The sequence below is a fragment of the Piliocolobus tephrosceles genome, chromosome 19 (genome assembly GCF_002776525.5).
Source record: "Piliocolobus tephrosceles isolate RC106 chromosome 19, ASM277652v3, whole genome shotgun sequence".
In the NCBI taxonomy this organism is placed as follows: domain Eukaryota; kingdom Metazoa; phylum Chordata; class Mammalia; order Primates; family Cercopithecidae; genus Piliocolobus; species Piliocolobus tephrosceles.
The window spans coordinates 28,917,332-28,932,764 of record NC_045452.1 but is presented as its reverse complement, the minus strand read 5'-3'; the positions used below and the strand labels follow the sequence as shown (position 1 = coordinate 28,932,764).

Here is a 15,433-nt window from a genome sequence, read left to right as displayed (position 1 = left end):
ATCCATATTGATATAAATAATTGGATAAATTAACAAATGTGGAAAACAGAAAAGTCTCCCATGCAGAAAAATTCCAAATAATTTCTGAACATGCTCTCCCCTCAAGGAAGTGAAGTCTGACCCCCAACCCTTCCGTGTGGGCTGCACACAGGGACTTCCTTCCAGAGAGTGCAGTATGGGAAGCAGGGAAAAAAGAGTGACTTTACAGTGAAGACACCCGGCAAACACTTCACCAGGTGGTCAAGGTCACAGACCTTGGCTGCTAAGACAAAGATGCCACCACCCTCAGATCAGACCTGGTGAAAGGCCATCCAAGCAATGTGGCAAGAGGAAGGCCAGAGGCAGGAGACAATGGGGTGGTCCCGACGTGGAGGACAGAAGGAGAAGGTAGCCAGGGACAGAGTTAGATCTGGTACCAACAATGTTGAGGGGTTGAGAGACAGAATCCAAGGGCCCTTGGGTTTCAGCAGACTGGGCAGATGCACTGACCAAAGAATACAGCCAAGGCAGCAGGTGTGGGAGGACACGCTGCCTCTGCCTCCAGCAGGTGTGGGAGGGCACGCTGCCTCTGCCTCCAACACTGGACTCTGTGGTACCAGCATCTTCAAGGAGCTGGCAAGGAGGCAGGTGGATACCAGGGAGTGGAGCTCAGGACACAGATCTGGCCTAGAAAGCTGACATTTCACAGCACTAGGTCTTAATCTTGCAGGCCAGCACCCATGCCCAAAACTGACAAAAAACGATGCTTCTTTTCTCCAAAAAAACGTATAGAGATATAACATTTGGCATCACGTCAGGAGGCTCCTAAACCTGCTAAAAGCCACTTGTGGACTTTTAAGTACACAGTGTAATGAAGACACTAGCATGCAAGAGCAGAGAACGCAGGATGAAAGCGGAGAGGGTCAAGAAGAACGCTCAAGAGAACCAACAGCCCAGGCAGAGGAGGATAAGAGGCACACACAGGAGCGGAAAATGATGGGGAGGAGGGACAGGGGCCACAGGAATGCCAAGGCCAGGAAGGTTTGCTGTCCCAGAGCATGGGAGGAGAACGCTTTCAAAGACGTGGACGTGCTGTGAGGGATATGATGGCTGCAAAGTGTCAACCACACACGGGGCAGGCCAGTCACTTGTGACCTCAGTAAGAACTTGCTCACTGAGGGACAGTAAGAACTGTCCCCCTGTGGACATCCATGTGCCCTGTGCTGTGAGGCTCAGCGGGATACATCTTATCTACAAAACGCGTAACAAACAGCCTCCTCTGTGACTTATGCTCTTAATGTGATCATTGGTCCAACTCCAACAAGCTAAATGGGACTTCCTGCAAGATGAAAGGAGACCAGGTGCACCTGCTCCCCCGTCTCCCCTCATGCAGAGTCTCCGGTGTCATCACCTGGACATGCTCGGGGATGAAAGTATCAGGACACCTTAAAGAACAACATTTCCTACTCAACAGAGCTCCGCATTTGAGCCTTCTGCTTCCAGCAGCACAAATCCCACTGGTTATAAATCAGGTTTATGTATTTTGCACGGATCTGAAAGAAAAAAACCCATCAGTCATCACCGAGACGCTCGTCCACGTTACGCCTCGCTGTAAATGGACAGCTGACACAGGTGCTCAGCCCTGATGACGCATTATCACCAAGTCAAGCTCCGAAGGCTCCAAGACGGCGCCAGCTGCAGTGACAGCCCCTACCTAGAGTGAAATACAGCCGTGTCCATGCAGACGTCCCGTCACTCTCTTAGTACGACTGGCCCAACTGTACATTTTCAGTACTCACTGCCCCAGGCAATCCTGCATGCTCTTGATTATTCTTTGAAAATGCATAATACATGAATCATGAAACCGATTGTGAAGGCCCAAAATTAGACACTGCTGCCCGGCCTCAGAAAATGCTATCATTTTAGAACGTTCTTCTAAAGTGGTTTGTGTTTTATTGGCAAACCAGTATATTATTATTGTAATAATAATGATTTACATATAAATACCATTAGAGCTACAATAATAATACACATATACTTTGTAATTTTACTTCAAAGGCTTCCCAGCACTATACACATACTCAATCACTAACCTCCCAGAGAGAAGAAAAGCTGCAAGGATTGTCTCTGTTTTGCAGACGGAGAGTCTACGGCAGAGAAGCAAAGCGTGGGTAGTCCCAATGCCACGTACAGAAACAGCCAAAAGCTCCGGAAGTGCTGGGCCGTTTCTGCCCACAAACATGCACGTATGCACACATACTTCTACAGATGGATGCAGACTCAACATGTGTATCTCAGGACAAACACATATCCCAGACATTTACAAGGAATGTGAGAGGGAGATTATTTACAAGGAATTTCTCTAGAGAAAAGGAACAGAATTAAAACTACACTGGTAAACTGGAGAAAAATAACACAGAAGTGCAGAGGTGTGGGGTGTGTTTGGTTTTGTATTGTCCCTGGCTCTCCATGCACACATCTATCCAGGAGATGCAAGGGTCCGTAAAAGGTGCTCTCTCTACCTCTTCAGATTCTCCCCCACACTCACCTGTCGTTCGCGCTCATCTACCGTGAATAACTCAATCTAGGAAAGCTGCCACCACCGTCCTCCTGCTGTTCCTTGCAGCTTCCTGATGAGAGGAGACATCGCCATGTCCACACTGGAGAGGAAGAACAGGAAGCTCCAAGATAACAGCTGGCTCTGTCCTCGGACAGGAAAGTAGGAGCCAGCAGGCCCTAAAGCCTCCATCCAGCCATCGGCCCTAAAGGACAGTCCAGTATTTCACAGCGGACATAAGGACCTCAAAACGGGGGCAGAAATCAACGACTGCCTGGGAGGACAAAGTAAAGACCCGTGGGGTTTTGACTAAGAGTGTTGAATGATTAGAACGTCCAGCAGGCCACACAAACAGCACCCATCCAAGACTCAGCTCCTGCCATCCTTCCAAACGCAGAACCTCTCCCACCAGCCACTCAGGAATGGCAACTCCACCCTCCCTGCCAGTGAGGGAGAAACCTCGGAGCCATCTTCAACCACCCTCTCGCTTGTTCCTCCAATTCATGAGCAAACGCTTTCATCAGCTCAACTTTCAAACCAGAGTCAAATACAACCACTAATTACCACCCTCTTGCTCCAAGCCACCACCAGTCACCCCGACCTGGCTTAGCACAATGACCTAACTGGTCTCCCGGAGTCCACCCAGCTTCTCCCTATAACCTCGTCTCAGTACATTCCCAAGGCGACCCTTTTCAGAAAAGACCATGTTAACCCACGTTAACCAACGTCCCTCCACTGGCCTCCAGGTCCCAGGGGATCACTGCCGCTCAGATGACACTGAGTTCAGCCCTCCCTTGTTCAGCCCGCTCCAGCCCCAGGAGCCTCGGCTCAGGTCCTCAGGGACCCCTGCAAGTCTCCGCACTCACTTGCCTGCCCTTGAGCATGGCGCTCACCACTCCTGTCACTTCTGACCCACTCAGTGAGGTCTTGCTGGGCCGGCATTAAAGACTGCAACGCTTTCTTTCCCTGTCTCAGTTCTTTCTTCTCAGCACTTGCCAATATCCAACTTACTATATACACTTCAATCTTTTTTATTTTCTCTCTCCCCACCAAAAGAATAAAAGTTCCTTGAGTGCAGAGATATCTGTTCGGTAGATGGATGAAGTGATACAAATTTGCTAATAAGAGACCAATTCAAATGCTTCCATGTGAAGCATCCATTTGCTCCATCACCAAATGAGTAAGAATAACCGCCAGATATACCCCAGATCTACATGGGAACATTTAAAGTAGGCCATGCCCTCCTCTAGGCCCCACACAAACACTGTGGCGGGAGGCAGGGTTGAGGGGAGCATCAGAGCAGAGATGGGGGACGGGGTCAGGGTCAGGCTCAGCTCCATCACAGACTGGGCCCTTGGAAAACCAACTTCTTTCCCTGGCATAAGCTTCCCTGAGAATGGGGAGGATGACTCAGATGATCCCGAGGTTCCCTCCGGCACTCACAGCCTCTAATTCCCTGAACCACACGAGTGTGGCCGGCTGTTGTAACGCTCACGGTGGTTCCAGGTTTGCGGGTGGACCCTGGTGTTGCATCTTGTTTGAGGGTCAGCTGTGAAGACAGGACGCAAACATGGAAGAGAAGCAAAATGAGGCACAATGAGTCTCTTGAACAAAGACTATTTTTGGACCCCAAATTTGTGCTCCCTCATTGGGCCAGACTGTCGTTTCTTGCCAGTCTCAGATGAAATGAGTGACCCTCACTCAGAAGTGGCACCCCGCTCGCTCCTGCTTCCTGCAGGGCTTCTGCTCCTCAGCGAAAGGCGGACAGCACTCCCGTGCCTGGAAGCAGGCTGATCTGCCTGTGGGGCTCTCACCCACTTGTTTTTGTCGACCCGGCATACAGTCTTCAATCCGCGTAAGGTAAATGTGTGTGACGGGCCTCTCCAGTGATCTTCTGGCTTCCGTAACATGTATCTGCGTGTTGCTGTTTGGCCGTGCTTGCAAGATGAAATTGATTCTGTGGGGAACGGCAAGGTCTTTACCTGTCTCACGGGGCCACTTAACAACAAGAGCCGGCTCCGTTTCAGCAACTATCATTTCTTTCTTCTTGAGAAATTGCAGCTTCTGCCCCACGGGGACAAAGACTGAAGAGGAGAGGCAGCCTCTGTGCTGCATCAAAGATTTCCCAAACCAAGCTGAGCACAAACCATCACCACGGAATACGTGGAGACCAACTCCAGAGACTCAAAAGGGTTATTGACCAATACACGCCTGGATTAGAACCCACCGTGGGGGGACGAGTAAAGCTCATGACTGTGACCAAGGCTTTGGGAGCGGGAGACTCTACCCCATGGGCACCCACCATGCGGGAAAATCTCAAAGGGCATTACCAGAATGTGGAGTCTTGCCTACGAAGGCATGACCATGTATACACATGACTCTTAACTGGTGAGTGGTCAAGAGTTCGTGAGAAACTCTAGTACTGTTTCTTTAACAAAGTCTTGCTCTGGAGTAGAACAAAAGGGAAAAAGGTCTGGATGCCATCTTATTTGTCAATTTAAGAGGGAAAAATGAAAATCTTTCCTGCTTAAAGGGCTTTGATTTCTTGTTTTCTCTTTCACCTAAAATGTTTTATTTGAAGATATGCAGGTTTGTTTTTATTTGCTTTGTTTCGCAAATCTCTCCTGTTCACCTCTAATACCCCAGCCCTCCGTCCTTGCGGCCCTCCAAATGCACGTTTCCTAGACAACCCAGCATAGCTCAGAGCACCTCGTTTATGCAAGTGTACAAAGAGCGTCCTTCTCTCATTCACAGCTGGCATTAAAAGGCGAGTTTATCAGGTGAGAGCAGGATTCTAAAAGGCCTGGCAATTTTTCTGAATCTCTCTCAATGAGAAAGAGCTAAACAAACAGATCCCCAAAGTTAGCAACAGAATGGAAAGGTGGTCACAGAATCCCCAGAAAGAATTTGAACAGGCTGATACAGAGGGCCAGGCAGTCCTCCTGACATCTCTGGCCAGGTTCCGGGGCAGGCGTCTCTGCCCACATCCCACTCCTGGCAACAGGGTGAGGGGGGAAGAGGGAGGGAGGTGGGAGGCAGGCGGGAGGGAGGGATCACACTTGCAAGGGCCAGAGTCAATGTAGGAAGAAAACCAGGACATGCAACACAGACGAACGCAACACAGACGAACGCAACACAGACGAACGCAACACAGACAAACGCAACACAGACAAGCATCAGCAGCAGCCCGTGGCTTCCACGAGGCCTTGAAATAAGCGCAACAAAGATGGTGGCGGCCTGGAGGGGGCATCTAGAGACCTGTCTCTGTCCCACTAGCAGGTTCAGCAGGTGCTTGGCCCTTACTGCCCCACCTGTAAGATGACGGTGGAGGACTGAAGGGTCTCAGAGGCCCACCCGTCCACCTTTAATGCGCAGGGATAAGTCACTGAGCCCCACGTGGCCTGGGCCTTTTTCACTAAGAACAATGGCTGTACTCGGATGACCCTGACTTCAACCAGCCTCAGCCATTCAACTTCACACATCTGGGTCCAGACAGAGCGACTGAGAAGAACCCAAGAACCACGTCCAAACAACAAAACCCAGAGAAACTGGGTGATTTGGGGTCCGTAAGTTGATACAGCAAACATTTTCCCCATTCAAACTGGGGATCTATTAGTATTTCTTTTTTTTTTTTTGAGACAGAGTCTCACTGTGTCGCCCAGGCTGGAGTGCGGTGGCGCGATCTCGGCTCACTGCAAGCTCCGCCTCCCGGGTTTACGCCATTCTCCTGCCTCAGCCTCCCGAGTAGCTGGGACTACAGGCGCCCACCACCACGCCCGGCTAGTTTTTTGTATTTTTAGTAGAGACGGGGTTTCACCGTGTTAGCCAGGATGGTCTCGATCTCCTGACCTCGTCCGCCCGTCTCAGCCTCCCAAAGTGCTAGGATTACAGGCTTGAGCCACCGCACCCAGCCAGCATTTCTTTATACTGATTCATGTCACTCTACAGAGAAAAAGCACAAAGCTCTACTACCTCATCCACATAACAGGGAGTGGCGTGGGGAGACTGGACCTGCAGTCTCTGAAAAGCCCTTGGCCTCAAATTCTATGACGCAGACTTGCTCCTCCTGGAGAAGGCCACGGCTCAATATTCAGGCCACCGGAAATGATCATACAACTGGACTGTACTACACACGTCCCAGAAAGAAGGCGCAGCTTCAATCTCTCTCTAAAACCTACTGGAGACATAATATGCCAACATAAAAGTAGGAGGAGGTGTTATCAGGTTGCAAAGAAACCTCTAGAGATTTGCTCAGAATGTACTTCCTAATGCAGTCAAGCACGCTGGTCTGAATACCAACCTAGAGGAAGGGCCCCAGGCTCATTCCTGGTAGCACAGACTTGCTGAGAAAGCAGCTGAGGATGCTGACTGAATGAATGAAATAGACTCACCTCAAAATGAAACTCGGCCATCAACAGGAGCCCATGTGCCCGCACAGCCGTGGGACTCACGCAAGCACCATCCCAGAGGCCCTCCTTGGGCACCTACTCAGTGCTTCTGTGGCCGAGGCAGTGAGGCGGCCCCCTGTGCCCTTGAATCTTACAGCTGTATCTACTCTCCATCTGGCTGGCTGGCCTCGGGCTTCTATTTGCTTCTGAGCCCAGTGCCACTCTTTACACAAGAAGAAGAGTCACTGAGGCTCACCAGCCTCCTGAAGGAACAATGGGGAGCAGGGGGCACCAAGGCCTCTACTCGTCAGGGGCACCTTTCTCCTGCAACCTCTTACAGCCTGGCAGGAGAGGCCTGTGTGTGTTCTGGCCAGCTCTCTTCCACACAGCATCCTCTGTGCAGCCAAGGATGGGAACACGGTTCAGTTCAGCCACACAGGCCCAAGCAGGTACCATCACACTGGCTGGACGAGGCCCGCAGCTCCCACAATGTACAAGCTTATGCTGGCCATTCCAGAAGAGAAAATGAACCTACGTGGAGGAAGCTGGTAGCAACAACATTCTATTCCCTCCCTTTGGAAAGCTGTGTACACACACCTTTAAGGGTGAAATGATAAGAGTCAATACTGTGCAGAATCACAGGGCTCCTAAAAACTCCTCTTCCAACCAGAGTGAGAATTACACAGAATGTCACTGTTGCTTCAGCCGCTGATAAAAATCATTCTAAAGTACTTGGGGTCCCAGTTCTGCAGTATTAAGTAGGAAAGTAAGTTCTAAAGAAAAGGGTACAAAATACTAGTCAGCCGGATGGAGCTCACTGCAACTAATTTTGAGCTGTGGGCCGTGGATGAGCGATTTGCTTCTTTGTGCCTCGACCCGCCTCTACAGAAGGATCGTATCGCCAAACCCAAGGAAGGCACGAGGCAGGTAATATTCCATCAGCAAAGTGTGTGCCCTGACAGAGGGTAACTGGGGGAACCCTGCTCCTGTACAGGCCCACAGAGGAAAGGACAGAAGGACTCAGAGGCTGGGAGGCAAATGCAGACCCCAGGACACAGCCTTAAACCCCCAGGGCTTCTGATGTCAGCTGGTTGGTCACACTTTTCCCCATAACCAGAAATGCCGCCAGCACAGCTGCAGCCTGGGTTAGGATACTGGCTCAGACCCTCAGTAGCTCTGCGACCCTGATCAAGTTATTCAATCTCCTGTAAAACAGGGGTGAAAACAGCATCAACTTCATGAATCAGTGAGACATAACAACAAGGAAAGTTCTTTAAAAGCTTCGGAAACAACGTGCTAAATAAATGTCAGCTGCTGCCTCCAACACAACCGCCATCACGGGCCTTGTAATTTTTGTCACCTCTGTTTCTACAGCCCCCAGCAATAAGTGCTGAACGAATGAGTGAATGAACACTATAAATTGTCGTGGATCCCTCCTGAAATTTAAGCTGCCTAAGAGCAAAGATCATGGCACACAATCTGGCATTTCGAAAACCCACCAGTATAAGTAGTTTTTCAAAAGTTTGTGGGATTGAACTGAAAATCAAGGAGACCAGAAGATAAGGATTCCATTTTGACTTTTAAGAACCAAGGTCATGACCAAACTACAGATTTGGAAGCGGCTCACAGTTGCTAAAAGCATGAAGTTGCAAAGTTTGAAGTGCTTGCCTCTTATTTCCAAATTTCCCTTTAATCTCTTAGGCACAAGATGACAGAAATTGAGATAATCAATACATATTTAATTATCTATCTTAAAAGAAAAATCATCTACACGTTCAACTTTCAGCTGTTGTGAATTAAAAAATAAATCAAATTTTCACACTCATCTTCAAGGATTCTTTTTTCCTCTAACCAACAAAAAAGACAAAAGAGTAATAATTATAAAAAAAAAAAAGTGAGACCAATTCCACTCAAGTTATAATAGACCAAAGAGCACGGAATGGAAAGTTTTATTTTTAAAAAAATGGAATACAGGCCAAGCACGGGGGCTCACGCCTGCAATCCCAGCACTTTGGGAGGCTGAGGTGGGCGGATCACGAGGTCAGGAGATCGAGACCATCCTGGCTAACATGGTGAAACCCCGTCTCTACTAAACATACAAAAAAGTAGCCAGGCTTGGTGGCGGGCGCCTGTAGTCCCAGCTACTCGGGAGGCCGAGGCAGGAGAATGACGTGAACCCGGGAGGCGGAGCTTGCGGTGACCCAAGATCCCACCACTGCACTCCAGCCTGGGTGACAGAGCGAGACTCCATCTCGAAAAAATAAAAGAAAAGAAAAGAAAAAGAAAAAAAGGAATGCATAGAATTTAATGCAAGTAAAATAAATCTAAAGTTTAAAAATTTTTCAATGAATCCAATCAGTATCAAATGTAACTGCCAATGAAGAAATCATCCAGGAAATACAAACAGAAACACAACGAGCTACCACTTTATACCCAGTAGGATGGCTAAAATAAAAAAAACAATAGTAAGTGCTGACAGGGATGTGGAGAAACAGAACCCTCATCCTTTTGCTGAAGGGATGGTAAATGGAGCAGGCACTTTGGAAAACAGTCAAAAGGTAAAACATAAAATTCCCATATGAACCAGCAATTCCACTCCTACGTATATCCCAAGAGAAACAAAATAATGTCCACATAAAAACTATACTAAATGCTTACAGCAGCACTGTTCATAATAGTCAGAAGTGGAAACAACCCAAATGTCCATCCACTGATGAACGGATAAACAAGATTCCATATTCTACATGGAATATTCTAGATGGAATATTACTCAGCCGTCAAAAGGACCAGAGTACTGATGCGTGCTACATCAGCGAACCTCGAAAACATTATGGTCAATGAAAGAAGCCCATCAAAAAAGGCCACATGCCATAGGATGCTGTGAACATACAACATGAAATATCAGAACAGGCAAATCCATGCGACAAAAAGCAGATCAGTGGTCACTGGGGGCTGAGGAAAGGAGGTCATGTGGCTACTGAAGGGACCGGGGTTTCATCTTGAGGTGAAATGTCTTGGAATAAGAGTGTGGCAACTGTTGCACAATTCTGTGAAGACACTACAAACCACTGGATTATACACATTAAATGGAAGACAGACAGATGGACCAGACGGAATACACAAGTAGGAGATAGGAGGAGTATTTTCCCCTTCCCAAGCACAGTCCCCGATGCGCCAGTCCTGGCCAACCAGCAGACCATGCCATTACTCTGTGCTTACAGCTTTCAAGGTAAGATTCAAGGCTGAACGTTTAAAGCCTCAGATAAAACACAATTTCTTTCTCTGCCTTGGGTTTTAAATTCTGTTCTTACAAAAGTAGAGGTATTGCAAAGGTCTATCATGTGCGGAAAAAACACAAGGTTGCTTTCTGCCCCCAGCTAGGACGGCAGGGCGGCCTCCAGTCCAACTCTACCACCTCCTGGCTTCTGAGTGGGAGAGAAGGCTCATTAATTACACCAAGATGGATGCCACGGGGAGGCTGGGAGGAGAGCACAAGCCAAAAGTGAGGTGGGCAGCTCCCTCCGGAGGACATTTCTCTCCTCATAATTACATTAATTGCAATTAGCTCTCTCCTCCTCCATAATTCTTTTGCACTGACACCTGCGGAAGTCTTCTGGCTCCTGTTCAACGCCATTTTCCTGCTGCCACGGGTCCTCCAGCTCATTTTCCATTTGGTTCCAGAAGCACAAAGCTGCTCCACCCTGCGGTCCTGGGTGACACACCTCCGTGTGCAAGCATGCTCTGCTTTCACCAACCGGCCCACACCTCATCTTCACACTGAAATTAATTTCTCCTCTAGTCAGCCCTGAAATAAAGTTACTAATGACGGACAGATACTTCATCTTTTCCTCCTAATTCATTCACCCTTAAGGAAAAGTTTCATAAGTAATTAAATTGATTTTTCCTTTCTATTTGGGACACAGGTCTATTTGGAAAAGCAAAGTAATAGAAAGCCTGATTTCTCAGCAAGGACCCCTCAGGGAGGCCTGACGATGTGACTGCTACAGCAAGAGACACTTCCTGAAGCCGGCTTGGAGGGGCCTCCGTGGACCGGTGGCCGAGCGCACATCAGCCCTCTTCCTAATTGACATGTGCTGTATAAATTACACTCAGAAGGGATTTGCAGGCACTTTCTGGATCCGAAAAGCTCTTTAATATTAATGCAGTTTGAATCCTTCTTGAATACTATTCAATTCTTATTACTGAAGTAAAAACTTAGATGTGTAACGTTAGTGGCATAGCTAAGCAGCTGAAACGGTGTGACCGGAGTAGCCATGTCTAATTACCCACAAAAGTCACTGAAACGTCCCCAAAGAAACAAAAAGTAGTGGTGAAGCTTGAGGCCTTGTGAAGTCAATAACATAGCTTTATAAAGCTCAGCTTTTCACCCAAATACACAACAGGATTTTTTCCTATTTACAACTCAGAATGAAAAAACACCTCAATACAAAGTTAAAACAAAAAACCAAAGCTGGCTCCATCATTGATACCTAATGTGAATCTCATGCTGGGCAGCCTGCCTAGTCCTGTAAGACTGTGGACTGTGTATATATATGTATGCTGGTGACCCCAGCCTCCATGCTGTTCAAGGGTGGACTGTGTATATATATACATATGCTACTGCCCTAGCCTCCATGCTGTTTGAGGGTGGACTGTGTGTGTGCGTGTGTGTCTGTATACATACATATATACACACACACACACACACACACACACACACACACACTAGTGCCCCAGTCCCCATGCTATTCAAGGGTGGTGTGTGTGTGTGTGTGTGTGTGTGTGTGTGTGTGTATATGTGCTAGTGCTCCAGCCTCCATGCTGTTCAAGAGTGAACTCTTTATGCTTGTGCCCCAGCTCCCATGCTGTTCAAGAGTTGTGTGTGTGTGTACATAAATACAATACATATACACATACACACATATACACATATATATACACAAATATATACACACACATACACACACACATATATATATATACACATACACACACACATATATATATATATTCTAGTGCCCTAGTCCCCATGCAATTCAAGGGTGGACTATGTATATGTATACATATGCTGGTGCCCCCAGACCCCATGCTGTTCAAGGATGGACTGTGTGTGTGTGTATATATACATACATACATACATATACACATATATACAAATATATATACACATATATATACACACATACATACACACACACATATATATATTCTAATGCCCTAGTCCCCATGCAATTCAAGGGTGGACTATGTATATGTATACGTATGCTGGTGCCCCCAGACCCCATGCTATTCAAGGGTGGACTGTGGGTGTGTGTGTGTGTGTATACATACATACATATATACACACACAAATATATACACACACACATATACACACACACACACACACACACACACACACATATATATATTCTAGTGCCCTAGTCTCCATGCAATTCAAGGATGGACTATGTATATGTATACGTATGCTGGTGCCCCCAGCCCCCATGCTGTTCAAGGGTGGACTGTGTATATATATACACTCACACACGTTGTTGTATTGTGCTTTGCTCTATTGTGCTTCACAGATCCTGCATTTTTTACAAACTGAAGGTCTGTAGTGACCCTCCATCGAGCAAGTCTATCAGTGCCATTTTCCCAACAGCATGTGCATGCTTTGTGTCTTTGTGTCAGCATTTTTTAGCAAGGAAGGATTTTAAATCATGCAATGTATGCTGCTTTTTGAAACATACTGCACACTTAATAGATGACAGGACAGTATAAAATATAACTTTTATATGGACTGGGAAACCAAAAAACTCATGTGACTCATTTTCTCACAATACTCCCTTTCTTGCAGTTGTCTGGAACCCAATCTGCAGTATTTCCGAAGCATGCCTGTATAGTGGATCTAAAATGGGCAATATCCCGTGAATGCGAACGACTGCTCACCAACGGTCATCACTGAGCCTGGGCCACATCTGCAAACAGTGATGCTGGCTTTCCAATTCCTCTCTGATAGGTCCCCTCTTTGACACTGCTTTGGGTTCTTCTTGCACTGATGTTGTTGAAACGCAACTGTGATTCTAAATTTCAAATTCGTCTCTAACAGGTTTTAGCTCATCATTACTTCTAGCTCTTTCTCCCATATTTTCATTGTCAAACCACAGTCTCTTTGAAAACTTTGATGGCTTACAATTTTGTTGAAGATAGTCATCTTCAGTGTTCCAAAATCGGAAAGGATTTTCATTTTTAGATTTTAAGACATCAGTTACAATGACCAAGCCAATGGCTATTTTCATTTCTACCTCTATTTCCTTCCAATCATCTCCTGATTGCTTTTAGCAATTATCCATTTACTAAGTATCAAGGTGGGTCATAAACACCTTAAAAGACGAAAGACTACTGTCACATATCTGTTTAACAAAAGGGGACGGTCCACATTCTTGTCATAAAACATTATGTGATAAAGCCCATCCTGTTGAATGACTAATTGGATGAGAAACCATACTCCCTCCATATTCTTAGAATACTATTCACTCGTTGATGCTTGATTTTAAGAAAATTCATCTAAGCTATCTTCCACTGAAGGCGCACAGTCTGCGAATTCGCTGATATGATCAATTTCACCATCATCATTAGCATCTAGAGAGCTGCTCTCAATCTGTCTGCATTCATCTTCTGATTCATTTAATAATGGTGAAATGTCTTCCTCTGCCAATTTTCCTCTCATTGCTATTACAAGTGAAAAATAAAAAATTCCAAATTCTCTGTGTTTAATGAAAACTAAAAGAAAAACAGACTTCAAAAATGGTGTCTCCAGGTTGTTTTCATACCTTTTTGAAAGATAATGCAATCGTGTGGGTAACACAGTAAGAAAATTCAAGGATCACATAAAAGATATGGTTTATTTCACTATCACATGATTCTTGATAGCATCTCTTATTCTTCCATTCTATTATTTTAGTCTATTTCTCCCACAGTTAGAAATAACTGGCCGGCCATGGTGGCTCACACCTGTAATCCCAGTATTTTGGGAGGTTGAGGCAGGCAGATCACCTGAGGTCAGGAGTTTGAGACCAGCCTGGCCAACATGGTGAAACTCCATCTCTACTAAAAACACAAAAATTAGCCAGGTGTGGTGGCAGGTGCCTGTAATCCCAGCTACCCTGCAGGCTGAGGCAGGAGAATTGCTTGAACCTGGGAGGTGGAGGCTGCAGTGATCCAAGATTGTGCCACTGCAGTCCAGCCTGGGCAACAGAGCAAGACTCCACCTCCAAAAAAAAAAAAGAAAGAAATGTTGAATAATGCTAAAATAGCATCGAGAAAGAGAAAACAGCAAAATGTTTCCAGCTATAGATTAAAAAATATCATTCAGATGTGATAATGCAGCCATGCACTGCTTAACAGGGACACATTCTGAAAAATGCATCACTAGTCTATTTCATCGTGTTAACGTCACAGAGTGCACTTACACAAACCTAGAGCGAAGCCTACTGCACGCCTAGGCTATACGGTATAGCCTGTTGCTCCTGGGCTACAAACCTGTGCAGCGTGTTACTGTGGGCAAATGAACACAGAGGTCAGTTTTTGTATATCTCAACATATCTAAACACAGAAAAGGTACACTACAGATAAAGTAGCGGAGACAAAAAACTGTACACCTGTATAGGGCACTTACGACAAGTGGAGCCTCCAGGGCTGGAAGTTGCTCTGGGTGAGTCAGTGAGTGAGTACTGAGTGGCTGTGAGGCCTGGAACATTACAGTGCACAACTGGAGACTTCACAAGCACTGTATACTCAGGCCACACTACATTTATGATTATTAATGTCCTTCTTCAATAATAAATTAACTTTAGCTTACGGTACCTTTTTTACTTTATGAACTTTTTAACTTGACTCCTTTCTAATAACACTTAGCTTAAAACTCAGATACATTGTACAGCTGTATCAAAATTATTTTTTCTTTATATTCTTATTCTATAAGCTTTTTTCTGTCTTTAAAATTTTACTTTTTACTTTTTCAACTTTTTTTGTTAAATGCTAAGATACAAACATTAGCCTAGGCCTATACAGGGTCAGGATCATTCATATCACCGGATCATTAATACCACATTAATTCCACCTCCACACCTTGTCCCACTGGAAGGTCTTCAGGTGCAACAGCCCAGCACCTAGGGAGCTATCATCTCCTCTGATAACGATGCCTTCTTCTGGATACCTCCTGAAAGACCAGCCTGAGGCTGTTTAACAGTTAACTTTTTTTTTTTTAATAAGTAGAAGTATTACATTCTAAAATAACGATTATAGTATAGTAAGCACTTAAACCAGTAACACAGTCATTTACTATCATGATCAAGTTATTATGAACTGCATTTCTTATAGACCAGCAGTGCAGTAGGTTTGCTGACACCAGCATCACCACTAACACGTGGGTAATGCATGGTGCTAAGACATTACGATGGCCATGATGTCACCGGGCGAGAGGAATTTTCCAGCTCACACACACTTCTGTGGTATACGCCATCCA

General features: G+C 46.1%; 1 protein-coding gene across 1 annotated transcript in view; it reads right to left on the bottom strand.

The window, feature by feature from the left end:
* TBC1D22A (TBC1 domain family member 22A) overlaps positions 1-15,433 on the bottom strand; it is a 509,073-nt gene that overhangs the window by 225,300 nt on the left and 268,340 nt on the right.